Raw genomic sequence first — 12,703 nt, forward strand, 5'->3', positions numbered from 1 at the left:
ATTTGTTCAGTCCCCATGAATGAGCTTTAGCTTTAGATTCCTAAGTAGGTTCCAGTTCAACCCTGTAATTCAGGTCCTCATTTTCTACCTCTGACTCTCAGCTGTCGAGGGGGTAGGCTCCACTCCCAGTATCCCAGTCACTGATTGTGGGCCTGTTTCAACCACAATGGCTGGTACCATAGCTTTGGAACTATCCTGACCATTAGAGAGGTCTGTGGCCTGCTTCCTTCAACAGCTTAGACTATCTGGCCTTATGTTCTCTTGTATATCAACTCTTCCCCTTTAGATGATAAAATTTTAAACTTTATTTGAGCAGCCCCACTGTGACTGGGTATGCTGAATCCTTTGAGCGAACCCCTATAGTCAGTACCTTTCCCCTAATCTACTATGGCAGGCACAGCCAATTTTACTACTGAGGTAGAACTCAAAATGGCACAAGCAAAATATTTTTTTTGGCAGGGAGGGAGAGGCATATACAAATATTTTTTAAAATTATAATAGCACAACATAAAACGGTTGTAAAAGATAAAATAATAAACTATGACAAGTTGATATCCCATTCACAGTACCAGATTCTATTTGAATTTTCTGTCTCCTGGACTGTGATATGTTTTTCCATCACTCAAATGTGATTATGTCTCAAGACTTCTTATGTGTAGAAAATGGAAAGGGATAAATGATAGGAATAAATTGAGATCACAGCAATCAATTTTGTACTTAATTCTACTTTGTGAGGATGTTTTAAAAAGAGTCTTTACTATCCCTTAACTGTATCCTGTTCAGACTTTCCTCTCAAAAACAAAAAATTTGTGAATTTACCAGTTATTTAAGAACAAAACTGCCCAGCTAATAATATTCTTTCTAATCAACCTAGCCTCTGAATTACAAAATTCACAGATATTCTACCATTTGCAGTATAATGTCTATTGATATGCTCTTACCAGTTACCAACAGATCATGAGGTAATACACATAGCTGATTCCTTGCATCAAATTAGTATAGTTTAAGGCCAAGTCATGGTGAACTGCACCTGCAGGGATCACAGGAGACAATGAAGAGACTCAGATGTGTTTAAGTGGAGTATACATGCATGAATTTGAAGCCATAAAACTGTAAAATAGGTTTTGAAGAATATTTTATCAATACATGAAGAGAATGGATTTCTGGAATGGCTGAGTAAGGAGCTCAGCAAATCTTTTTCCCAAAAAGTGGTAACAAACCTGGAAAATTTGTTGAAAACAATGAAATTCACTGAAATAAAGATCAGAGTGTAAATAAATGAAACAAAGACTAAAAATACAATAGAAAAGATCAATGAAATTAAGAGCTGGGTTTTTTTTGAGAACATAAATAAATTAGACGAATCTTTAGCTAGAATCACCAAGATAAAAAGAGGACTCAAATAAATAAAATCAGAAATGAAAGTGGACATGTTACAATGGACACCAAGAAATACAAAGGATAAGAGACTATTATGAACAATTATAAACCAACAAATTAGACAACCTAGAAGAAACAGATAAATTCTTAGAAACATACAATGCACCAACACTGAATCATGAAGTAGTAGAAAATATGAATGACCAATTCCTAATAAGGAGATTGAATCACTAATCAGAAATCTCCCAACAAACAAAAGTTCAAAAATTGAAATTGAAAAGAGTCCTATTTACAATTGCATCGAAAAGAAGAAAATACCTAGGAATAAATCTAACCAAGAAGGTGAAAGATGTGTACACTGAAAACTATGAGACACTGAAAACATAAAAAATGGAAAGATAGTTCAAGCTCATGGACCGGAACAATTAATATTGTTTGTTAAAATGTCCATACTACCCAAAGAAAGAAAGAGATTCAATGTAATCCCTATCAAAATTCTAACAGTATTTGTCACAGAAATAGAATACATATATTAGAATTTGTATGGAAGCACAAAAATCCCCAAAGCAATCTTGAGAAAGAAGAAAAAAGCTGAAGGCATCAAACTCCTGACTTCAAACTATATTATAAACCCACAATAATCAGAACAGTATGTATTGGCATAAACACACACGGAACAATGGAGTAGAATAGATAGTCCCCACCCACCCTCCAAAAAAACCCATGCCTATATGGTCAGTTAATTCATGACAAAGGAGCCAAGAATATATGATGGGGAAAGGACAGTCTCTTTAATCAGTGGTATTGGGAAAACTGGACAGCCACACCCAAAAGAAAGAAAATGGACCATCATCTTGCAACATACATAAAAATCAATTCAAAATGCAAAATGGATTAGAGACTTAAATGTAAGACCTGAAATCATAAAACTTTTAGAAGACAACATAGAGAGTAAAGCACTACAGACATCAGTCTTGGCAATTTTTTTTTTTTTTGGATTTGACACCAAAAGCAAAGGCAACAGAAGCATAAAAAAAACAAAAAACAAAAAACAAGTGGGATGGGGCACCTGGGTAGCACAGTCAGTTAAGCGTTGTGACATAGAGCCCCGTGTTGGGCTCTGCACTCAGCACAGAATCTGCTTGATATTCTCTCTCCCTCTCCCACTTGTACTCTCTCTAAAATAAATAAACAAATCTTTAGGAAAAAAAAGGGGGACCACATCTAACAAAAAAACTTCTGCACAGCAAAGTAAGCCATCAACAAAACGAAAAGACCTATAAAATGGGAGAAAATATTTGCAAACCATATATCTGATAAAGGATTAATATCTAAAATATATAAAGAACTCCTAGCACAAGAGCAAAAAAAATCCAATTAAATGGGCAGAGGATCTGAATAGACATTTTTCTAAAAGTGACATATAAGTGGCCAACAGGTACATGGGAAGATGCTCAACATCACTAATCATCAGGGAAATGCAAATCACAATGAGCTATTATCTCACACCTGTTAGAAAGGTTATTATCAAAAGACAAAAAATAAGTGCTGAAGAAGATGTGGCGAAAAGGGAACCTTTGTGCACTGTTGGTGGAAATGGAAATTTGTGCAACCATTATGGAAAACAGTATGGATATTGTTCAGAAAACTAAAAGTAGAACTACCATATAACCCAGCAATTCCACTTCTGAGTATTTATCTCAAGAAAATAAAAAAACTAATCTGAAAAGATATATGCAACCCCATGTTCATTTGTTCATTGCAGCACTCTTTATGCTAGCTGATGGGGACAGCTGGCTGACTCAGTAGTGCATGTGATTCGATCTTGGGGTCATGAGTTTGAGCCCCATGTTGGGTGTAGAGATTACTTAAAAAAAAAGTAAAATAAATATAATAGTCAAGGTATAAAAAACCCTAAGTGTCCATCAACAGAAGAATGAATAAAGATGTAGTGTATATTTATAATGGAATATTATTGAACCATAAAAAAAGGAAAGCTTGCCATTTGCAACAACATGGATGGACCTCAAGGGCATTTTGCTAAGTGAAATAAGTCAGAGAAAGAAAAATACTGTATGACCTCTCATGTGCGAAATCTTAAACAAAAACAAAACAAAAAATGCTCAGAGATACAGAGAACAGATTCGTGATTACCAGAGGTGGGAGTGGGAGGGAGTGGGAGGACAGGCGAAATGAATCAAGGTGGTGAAAAGTACACACTTCCAGTGATAAGATAAATAAGTCCTGAGGATGTAACATGTAGCATTGCAACTATAGTTAACAATACTGTACTGTATATTTGCAAGCAACTAAGAGAGTAAATCTTAAAACTTCTCATTACAAGAAAAAAATTATAATTTTGTATCCTTATAGATGTTAACTAAAGTTATGGTAGCCATTTCACAATATATACATATATCAAATCATTACATTGTACACCTGAAACTAATACAATGTTACATGTCAATCACATTTCAATTAAAAACAACAACAACAAAAACCCCCAATCATTTAACCAATCTGGAAACTGATTGAAGGCATACGACAAAATTGAGGATTTATTCAAGAAAACCTACTGAATCACAGTAAGAACAGTGAGTCCATTACATTTTAGCCAGGAACTCTTCCAATCCCTTGCCCCTCCTACCTCGGCTCCATTACCTGGAAATTTTCCCTCAGCCTCAGCAGATGGAGAACTGTGTGGGAACTGGCAGTTCTGCTGCTCTGCTACAGGGGGCTGACTATTTGGAGCAGAGCATGGAAAAATTCCTGCCTGGGTACTGTTAGAAACAATAGTAATCTCAGTGGCAAACAATCAGGAAAGGGTAACATCAGGGGTAGCCTGATACTGGTTGGAAAAGTATCAAAATGGAAGACCAGAAATGTAATAGGGAGATCCAGTGAAGGAAACAATCAGAGAGAGTCTAGCTAAGATTCCCCCTTTATCTCTAGTGATCTGGAAGGCTCTGCATGCTCAGCAGAGACCAGACAGAGCTCTAATGAGCTACTCGCTACTTGTCCTTTGCTTATTTTCCCCTAGTCACTGTGTGTCTAGCACATTAAATGATAACTAAACTCATTTAAACTTACCTGCTATGATCACAAATCATACATTACAGATTATCTACATTGCCTCCTTTATTACACAGATGGGAAATCCAAAACCTCTAAGCAGTTTAAGAGCATGAGTTTCTAAAAAGCTAGTAGAAAATAACAGAGGTTAGTACAATGACTCCTGAGGCTTTGCCAGAATTCATTTATCTACAAAAAGGTGGCACACAACTAAGAAACAAAAACTGATTTGGACTATCTGTACCAAATATAAAGATCTCCCTAATCTTACATTTAGTCTCTCTTCCCTTTTACTCTTTTCTCCTCAGAATTCTTTTGAAGGAAGAAAAAATAATAGAGGTTTCTTCAGGAAATCACTCTTTGTGGGTTCTTAAACAAATGATAAACTCTACACTGGAGAATGGATCACACCTGTCCCATGAATGATGACCTATGATATGGTCATTGGTCTTAACTGATCTTCTTACCTACTGTTCCCCTTTTCCATAACTCCCAATTCCTGATTCTAGTTCTTCATTTTATGTGCTTTTTGAGTGACAATCTATGCTAAAAATAACCTAGTCTTCTGGCTGGGTACCTATATCCCAGGGAATATGACCATGACATAGATATACACTCCAATTCCAATTACCACCCAAAACTATTAAGTACTAACATTTACATCTTTACAACACAGCTTCCCATAATAAAAGGCTACCCATGCATGACTCAAGCCCTCTTATTGTAAAATTTTATTTGTTCAAGCAAGTGATTATAAGTTCTCTTAGAGACAACAGAACATTCCATGTGAATTCAAGGCTCTTTTCCCCAAGCCTGGTGTAATGTAGGAAGCTACTTCAGGTTGGTACCAAGGAAACCTGCTCCCAAGACAACCTTTATATGTTCCTGTTTTTTGTGATAGCTTGACATTTGGCTCATTCCTGGCATTTAGTCAATTTTAAATTGCTAGGAAAAATAAGGAACAAATCCCTACATTTACACAGCTGATATCTTCGCTGTTCAGAACCTTATATAATCTGTCCTTGTGATAAGGACAGTCAGAAATTTTATTTTTATTTTTTTAATTTAATTATGTTATGTTAATCACCATACATTACATCATTAGTTTTTGATGTAGTGTTCCATGATTCATTGTTTGCATATAACACCCAGTGCTCCATTCAATACATGCCCTCTTTAATACCCATCACCAGGCTAACCCATCCCCTCACCCCCTCCCCTCTAGAAACCTCAGTTTGTTTCTCAGAGTCCATAGTCTCTCATGGTTTGTCTCCTGCTCCGATTCAATTTTAAAAGTACAAAAACATCACTGACAACCTAAAAGGCATTCAAGAAAGAATACAAAGCAAAGAATGCAGTAGGGCTGGCTGGCTGTTGCACTGTGGAGTGAGGCCCTTTTCCAGTTTTTTTTCTGGTGTGTGTGTGTGTGTGCGTGTGTGTGTTGTAACTTGGAGATGTATTTAGGGATACAAGGCTGGAATCTGGGGTAGGCATAAAAGGATGGTGTCTCTATCAAGGGAAAACACCTGGGTGAGACTAATTCATCACAGAAACCACATCTGTTCTTTCAAATAAAAAAAATACCAAAACATGCCTGGAAGCAATGTGGTATAAATTTTGCAACCAATTATACATGGATTTGAACTGTGGCCACCATGTACCTGCTCAGTAACCTTGAATAGTTTCCTTACTCTCTGAACTTCCTTAAATGCCCAATCAAGTGAGAATAATTTAGGTAAAATTCCCAATGCTATTCATATGTGCTCACATATGTCACCAACTTCTCACTTTCTGCCTTACAAATGCCATCCAGAGGCTGGTGCTAATAGTGACAAACCTGTTTCTATGCAGATGCAGGGAAATATCTTGTCATAATTGTAATTTCTGACAAAATAAAAGTTATAGACTCATTCTTCAATTTAACAACTCAAATTTTATTTTTTTTTGTTTTGACCAGGATGAAATGATTAACTTTTACTTGACACTTTTCCTCCTGAGTTACTTCTAAAAGATCACATATTTTAAAAGCAGCTGATCCACAGAGCAGGATCCCATGGGTCAGTCATCACCGCCAACATAAAAAGGCTAGGAATTGTTTCAGATCATGACACTGCCAGATAGAGCATAGCTCCCCAAAGAAAACATTTTATAGTACACGATTTTTTCCTCCCAAATTCCCTGGCCAGCTTCTCCCTCTGTCAAGAAGTGCCTCGATGTGATGGGACATTCTGCATGCATGCCTAACTCCAGAGTACAACATGATGACACCAGGTAGAAGCTGAGTAGATGCTTGCATTTCAAGCTGACACATCCGCTGTCAAAGCTACTTCAGACTCTGGCAGGGAGAAGTTCCTCTCAACTCTTAGCAGTGCTCATTGCAGTTATTACATGTGAGTGACCAGTAAGTCACTGAGTCACTGTGATGACTCATGCATCAAAAAGAGAGGCCTCCTCTGGGCTCATAGGCCAGGCAGTAATCTCCAGAGGGAGAAGCTAATCTTGCTAGCTAAAAACAGTAGGTAGGAGAGTGACATCACCAAGATGACAATGTAAGTTGTTCCTAACTATACTCCCCCTCACAGGAAGAACTAGTATCTATTCAAGAAAGAAATACCACTGAGAGAATCCTAGAACACAGAGGTGAGGCTGAAGCACACAGAGACCAAAAGGGACTACATTAGAAAGGTAAGAGAAGTGGTTACATGTTGACCACATTTCCACTTCTCCAGGACAGTACAGCACCACCAGGAAAGGTCTCCCTTGAGCCACCAGTTCCTCCAGTAGGAAAAGAGAACCCAAACATTGTGGGTCACTTGTAAGAGCTCATACCCTGATCTCACATGATGAGGATTGCAGGGGAATCTTCAGGGTGCAGACCCTAGGAATCTGACCATGACAGACAAAATGGGCAAGTAGCTTGCAAAAATCAATACACAGATCTTGGCAGACAGAGTTCATTACCTTCAGTGCCCAAGTGGTAATCCCAACCATCAGCCTTGCTCATCTATAGAACCAAATCTGGGGTGCACTCTGATCAGGGAACTTGGCAGGGTGCAGATCTCACCCTAACATTTGGATCCTCAGATGAAGAGTTTAGTAGGCCCTAGAGCAGAGTTTGCCGACACTCAGGCAAGGTGCTAAGTCAAAGCTCTACCCTCTGTTGAGGGCGCCTTTCAACCTCATCTGATCAGGAGGGCTAGTGACAACTATTAGAAGCTATGTGGCCCAGTATTATTCAAGCTGAGAGGTGAGTGGACAGAGTTGTTTACTTCCAGAGCAAAATCAGTATGGGGCATTCCGGCTTCCCATGCTAAGCAAAGGCAGGGGGATTAATTCATAGCCTAAGCTGGGGGTAGCTCCTGGCAACTCCAAACTGGACAGCCTCTTTGGGAAACTGAGAATAGCCTGGAATGGCCCCCTATCCCTCCTGCCCAGGCAAGGTAGAGCAAATAGTTTGCAGAGCAAAGCCAGTGGCCCTGTTCAGCCAAGGAACTTGGGGTACAGGTCAGCTTAAGACAGCAAACAGAGATTCATCTGTTTTAGACCTGCTTCTCCTGTTGTGCCTTAGCAGAGAGTTTAATTTATAGCCCTCCTTATGGCTGAATACAGCCTTCATCCTGTCCAACCAGGGAATATAACCAGAGCAGACAGGAAGCTGTGTAGCCCAATTCAAGAACCCTATGTACAGTAGCATTAGAAAAGACAGCATAGCCCATGGTTTCCCCCACATGCAAGAGCAAAACCAATGACCTCACTTGACCAAGGAATTCAGTACACATTCAGGCCTGATTTGGACCCCCAAACAATAAATGAACTATACAGGTCCTGAGCCTACCTGCTACTCTCTCTCAGGGTGGGGAAATTAATTCATAGCTCTAGCTACTACTGAATACAGCACTCAGTCCTGACCATCTAGTAAGCCTGCCAGAGATTCAAGTAACCACAGAGCCCATCCTACAGCCTCACTTGGGTAGGGAACCAAGCAAACAGTTCTATCCAACTGTTCTCAGACAGTGGCACACACCCCACCCCTATCCTCAGAGTTCAAATAGTTGCTTCTCCCCAAAACAGACCATAATAACAGGCCCCACCTGCCCAAAGACATTACCAGCAGACACAGTTAGAAACCCAAACTGAGCAGACAGGTAAAGAACTATCTCTGCCAAAGTAAACCTGTAAAGTTTGGAAAAGGAGACCCATTACTTGAATGTACAGATACCAAAGTGAAAAATCAAGGATCAGGTAAATATGACATCACCAAAGGAAACCAATAAAGCTCCAATAACTGACCCTAAAGAACTGGGAGATCTATGAAGTCAGATAATCTATAATAAACCTCTTAAGGAAGTTCAGCAAATGAGAAGAAAACAGACAAAAATCAGGAAAATTAGACAAAATTAGAAAAATTAAACAAAATTAGAAAAATACATGAAAATGAGAAATTTGATAAGTAAATAGAAACCATCAATAAAAACAAACCTCCACCACACAAACACACAAACAGAAATTGTGAAAATGAAAAATACAATAGCTGACCTGCAGAATTCAATAGTTTCTGAAGTATACTCAACTGTGTAGAAGAAAAAATTTGTGACCTGGAGGATAGGACATTGGAAATTGCCCGGTCACATAAACAAAAAGGAAAAAAAATGAAAAAGTGAGGAAAGACTACAAGAGTTTAGGACATAATAAAAAGAAACAATATTCAATATTTACATTTTGGGAATTCCAGAATAAGAGAAAGGGACAGAAAATAAATTTAAAGGAATAATGTCTGAAAGCTTCCCAAACCTGGAGCGAGAAATGGCAATCTAGATCCATGAGGCCCAAAGAACCTCAAATAGATTGAACCTCAACAGGACTACAATGAGACACATTATAATTAAATTGTCAAAAGTCAAAGACAAAAAAGAATTTCAAAAAGCAGCCAGAGAAAAGAGAGAAGTTACATACAAGGGAACCCACCATAAGATTATTGCCAATTTCTCAACAGAAACTTTTCAGGCCAGACGAGAACAGGATGACATATTCACAATATTAAACAAAAACAAAAACTGTCAACTAAGATGTCCTTCAGAAACGAAGGAGGGATAAAGACTTTCCTAAACAAACAAAAACTGAGGGAGTTCATAACATTCAGACTGCCTTACAATAAATGCTAAAGAGAGTTCTTTGAGCAGAAGTAAAAGAAAATTAACCTCACAAAAAACACAAAAAGGTAGGGTAAATTTCATTGGTAATGATTAATATACAGCCATAGTTTGATTCTGCAAAATGGTAATAGGGGTGCATAATTCACGACTCTAGTTTGAAAGTTAAAAAAAAGAAAAATGAACATAGCAAAAAAACAAAACAAAAAAACACACAAATGTAGCAAATAATGACCGTAAGTACAATAATCTGTATCATACAATATAAAAACCATATAAATTTTAACAGCAATAACCTAAAATGTGAGGGGGGAAAGAAGTAAAAGTGTAAAGCATATGAATTCTATTGAAGTTAAATTGTTATAACTTTAAAATACGGTGTTATAAGTTTAAGATATTTTATGTAAGCCTCATGGTAATCACAAGGGAAAGTCTTGGAGTAACTACACAAGGAACTTGATGAAGTCAAAGCATATGTATACAAAAATACATCAAAACACAGAAAAAAGACAGCCGGATGAGAAACAAGCAACAATGGATCTATAAAACATTAACAAAATGGCAATAGTAAGTCCTTGCCTATTACTTTAAATGTAAGTGGATTAAATTATCCAAACAAAAGTCATACAATGGCTGAATGGATTTTTAAAAATCCAACAATATGGGGCGCCCGGGTGGCTTAGTCGGTTAAGCATCCAACCGTTGATTTTGGCGCAGGTTATGATATCAGTGTCATTAGATCAAGCCCTGTATTAGGCTCCAAGCTCGGCGTGGAGTCTGCTTGAGATTCTTTCTCCTTCTCCACACTCATGCTCTCTCTCAAATAAAATCTTTAAAAAAAAAATCCAACAATATGTTGCCTACAAGAAACACACTTCAGCTTTTTAAAGACACACAGACTGAAAGTGAAGAGATGGAAAATGACATTTCAAGCAAATGGCACCAAAAATTAAAAAAAAAAAAAAAGGCAGAGGTAGTTATATCAGACAAGATAGACTTAAAAATTAAAAAAAAAAAGGGGGGGGACAGCTGCAGCTGCTGCTTTGCTAGTGGGAGACTAGGGACTGCAGGCTCAGAGAAGTGCACAAAGGCCTACTCATTAACCAGCAGAGCAGCAAGCTTTGGGGCTACGAGCTCCAGTCTGAAAAGATTTTATTTGAGAGAGGAGAAGAAAAGACAGGTGGAGGAGTTGGGGACCCTATTTCAACTGGTCCATGGAACTGAGCTAGATATCTACCAGACCACTCTGAGCACCCACAAAATCAGCCTGAGATGTAAGAAAATAGATCTGGATCTCTACACACAGAATATCGTGGGCTGTTGGTTTCAAGGTACAAAATGGGGAGCTATGATTCCGAGGGCAGATATCGGAAGATAAACAGCAGTGGGAGGGAGCCTGGCCATGGGGATCCTACACCACTGGTGAGTGACAGCCTTGCCTGCTGGGGACGGGCCACAGACTCGCAGACCAGTAGTGGTAGGGATAGGACTTTAGAGCAGCCCCCAGGATGGAAACCCGGAGAGGAGGGGTCGCGCCTGCGAACTGGGAGCAGTTGGCAGTTTTAGAAGCACAAAGGGCAGAGACGTACCCCGACCTGGAGGTAGGACTGGGAGCGCTACAGAGGGGCGCACAAGCTAGGACGCTGCAGTTTATAGCAGCACGGACAGAAACGGAGACAGTGTGGCCTGGAGAGCTCACTGAAGAACAGACTGCAGTGTCTCTGCTCTGAGGCACAGGGTTGGAAATGGTCTCTTCTACTCTGACTCTCGGAAGAGATGCGGAAAGCCGCCAGAGAACAAAAGCACCAATAAACTGATTCCCAATGATCGCATCCCCCACCACAGGGGGGAAGGGCAACTCTGCCAAAACAGGGTTGCCTGAGTAACAGCACGGGAGGCCCCTTCCCCAGAAGACAGGCTGGGAAAACAAGAGGCCAGCAACCCTAAGGTCCCAAGAAAACAGGTGCATCTTGCTTGGGTTCTGGTCAATAATTTGGACTCTATACATTCCCTCAACCACCCATCAACAGAATGACTAGGAGGAGGAACGCCCAAATTAGAAAAGACTCAGAGATTATGATTTATGCCACAGATTTACAAATGCATGCAGATATAACCAAGATGTCAGAGACGGAATTCAGGCTAGCAATTGTGAAGACAACAGCTAGAATGAAGAAATCAAGTAATGGCAACATAGAGTCTCTAAGGGCAGAAATGAAAGCTGAATTGGTAGAACGTAAAAATGCTATCAATGAGATCCAATATAATCTTGATAATCTAACAGCTAGGGTAAGTGAGACAGAAGAACGAATAAATGACCCGGAAGACAACTTTTTTCTTTAAAGATTTTATTTATTTATTTGAGAGAGAGAATGAGAGATAGCACAAGAGGGAAGAGGGTCAGAGGGAGAAGCAGACTCCCTGCTGAGCAGGGAGCCCGATGTGGGACTCAATCCCGGGACTCCAGGATCATGACCTGAGCCGAAGGCAGTCGCTTAACCAACTGAGCCACCCAGATGCCCTGGAAGACAATTTAATAGATAAAAAGGGAAAAGAGGAGGCCAGGGAAAAACAACTCAGAACCCAGGAAAATAGAATCAGAGAAAAAAGTGACACCATGAAGCATTCCAATGTCAGAGTAATTGGAATCCCGGAGGGAGTGGAGAGAGAGAGGACTAGAAGATGTATTTGAGCAAATCGTAGCTGAGAACTTCCCTAATCTGGGGAATGACACAAACATTCGTGTCCTAGAGGCAGAGAGGACCCCTCCCAAAATCAAGGAAAACAGGCCAACACCCCGGCATGTAATAGTAAAACGTGCAAATCTTAGAACCAAGGAAACTATCTTAAGGGCAGTTAGGGGAAGAGATTCCTTACGTACAGAGGGAGGAACATCAGAATAATGTCAGACCTATCCACAGAGACCTGGCAAGCCAGAAAGGCCTGGCAAGACATTTTCGGGGTACTAAATGAGGAGAATATGCAGCCAACAATACTTTATCCAGCAGGGCTGTCATTTAGAATGGATGGAAAGATGCAGAGCTTCCCAGACCTGCAGAAACTGAAAGAATATGTGACCACTAAGCCAGCCCTGCAAGAAA

At 39.4% G+C, this 12,703-nt stretch overlaps 1 protein-coding gene across 14 annotated transcripts in view; it reads right to left on the reverse strand.

Annotated features, from left to right (window-relative positions):
- The window catches only part of TMEM108 (transmembrane protein 108), a 747,136-nt gene that overhangs the window by 252,112 nt on the left and 482,321 nt on the right, over positions 1-12,703 (reverse strand). For 3 of the 14 annotated variants that reach the window (XM_073900012.1, XM_073900001.1, XM_025882109.2), the window contains one exon: positions 942-1,030. The exons of 10 other annotated variants lie outside the window; for them this stretch is intronic. The gene's annotated coding sequence lies outside the window, so the exon portion shown is untranslated. Of the gene's footprint in view, positions 1-941; positions 1,031-4,041; positions 4,066-12,703 lie in introns of those variants that run through there. One more of the 14 variants, XM_073900030.1, reaches the window with a different exon arrangement.

The sequence above is a fragment of the Callorhinus ursinus genome, unplaced genomic scaffold, assembly GCF_003265705.2.
Source record: "Callorhinus ursinus isolate GAN/ISIS: 27379988/994484 unplaced genomic scaffold, GSC_fseal_2.0 scaffold1, whole genome shotgun sequence".
Taxonomy (NCBI): domain Eukaryota; kingdom Metazoa; phylum Chordata; class Mammalia; order Carnivora; family Otariidae; genus Callorhinus; species Callorhinus ursinus.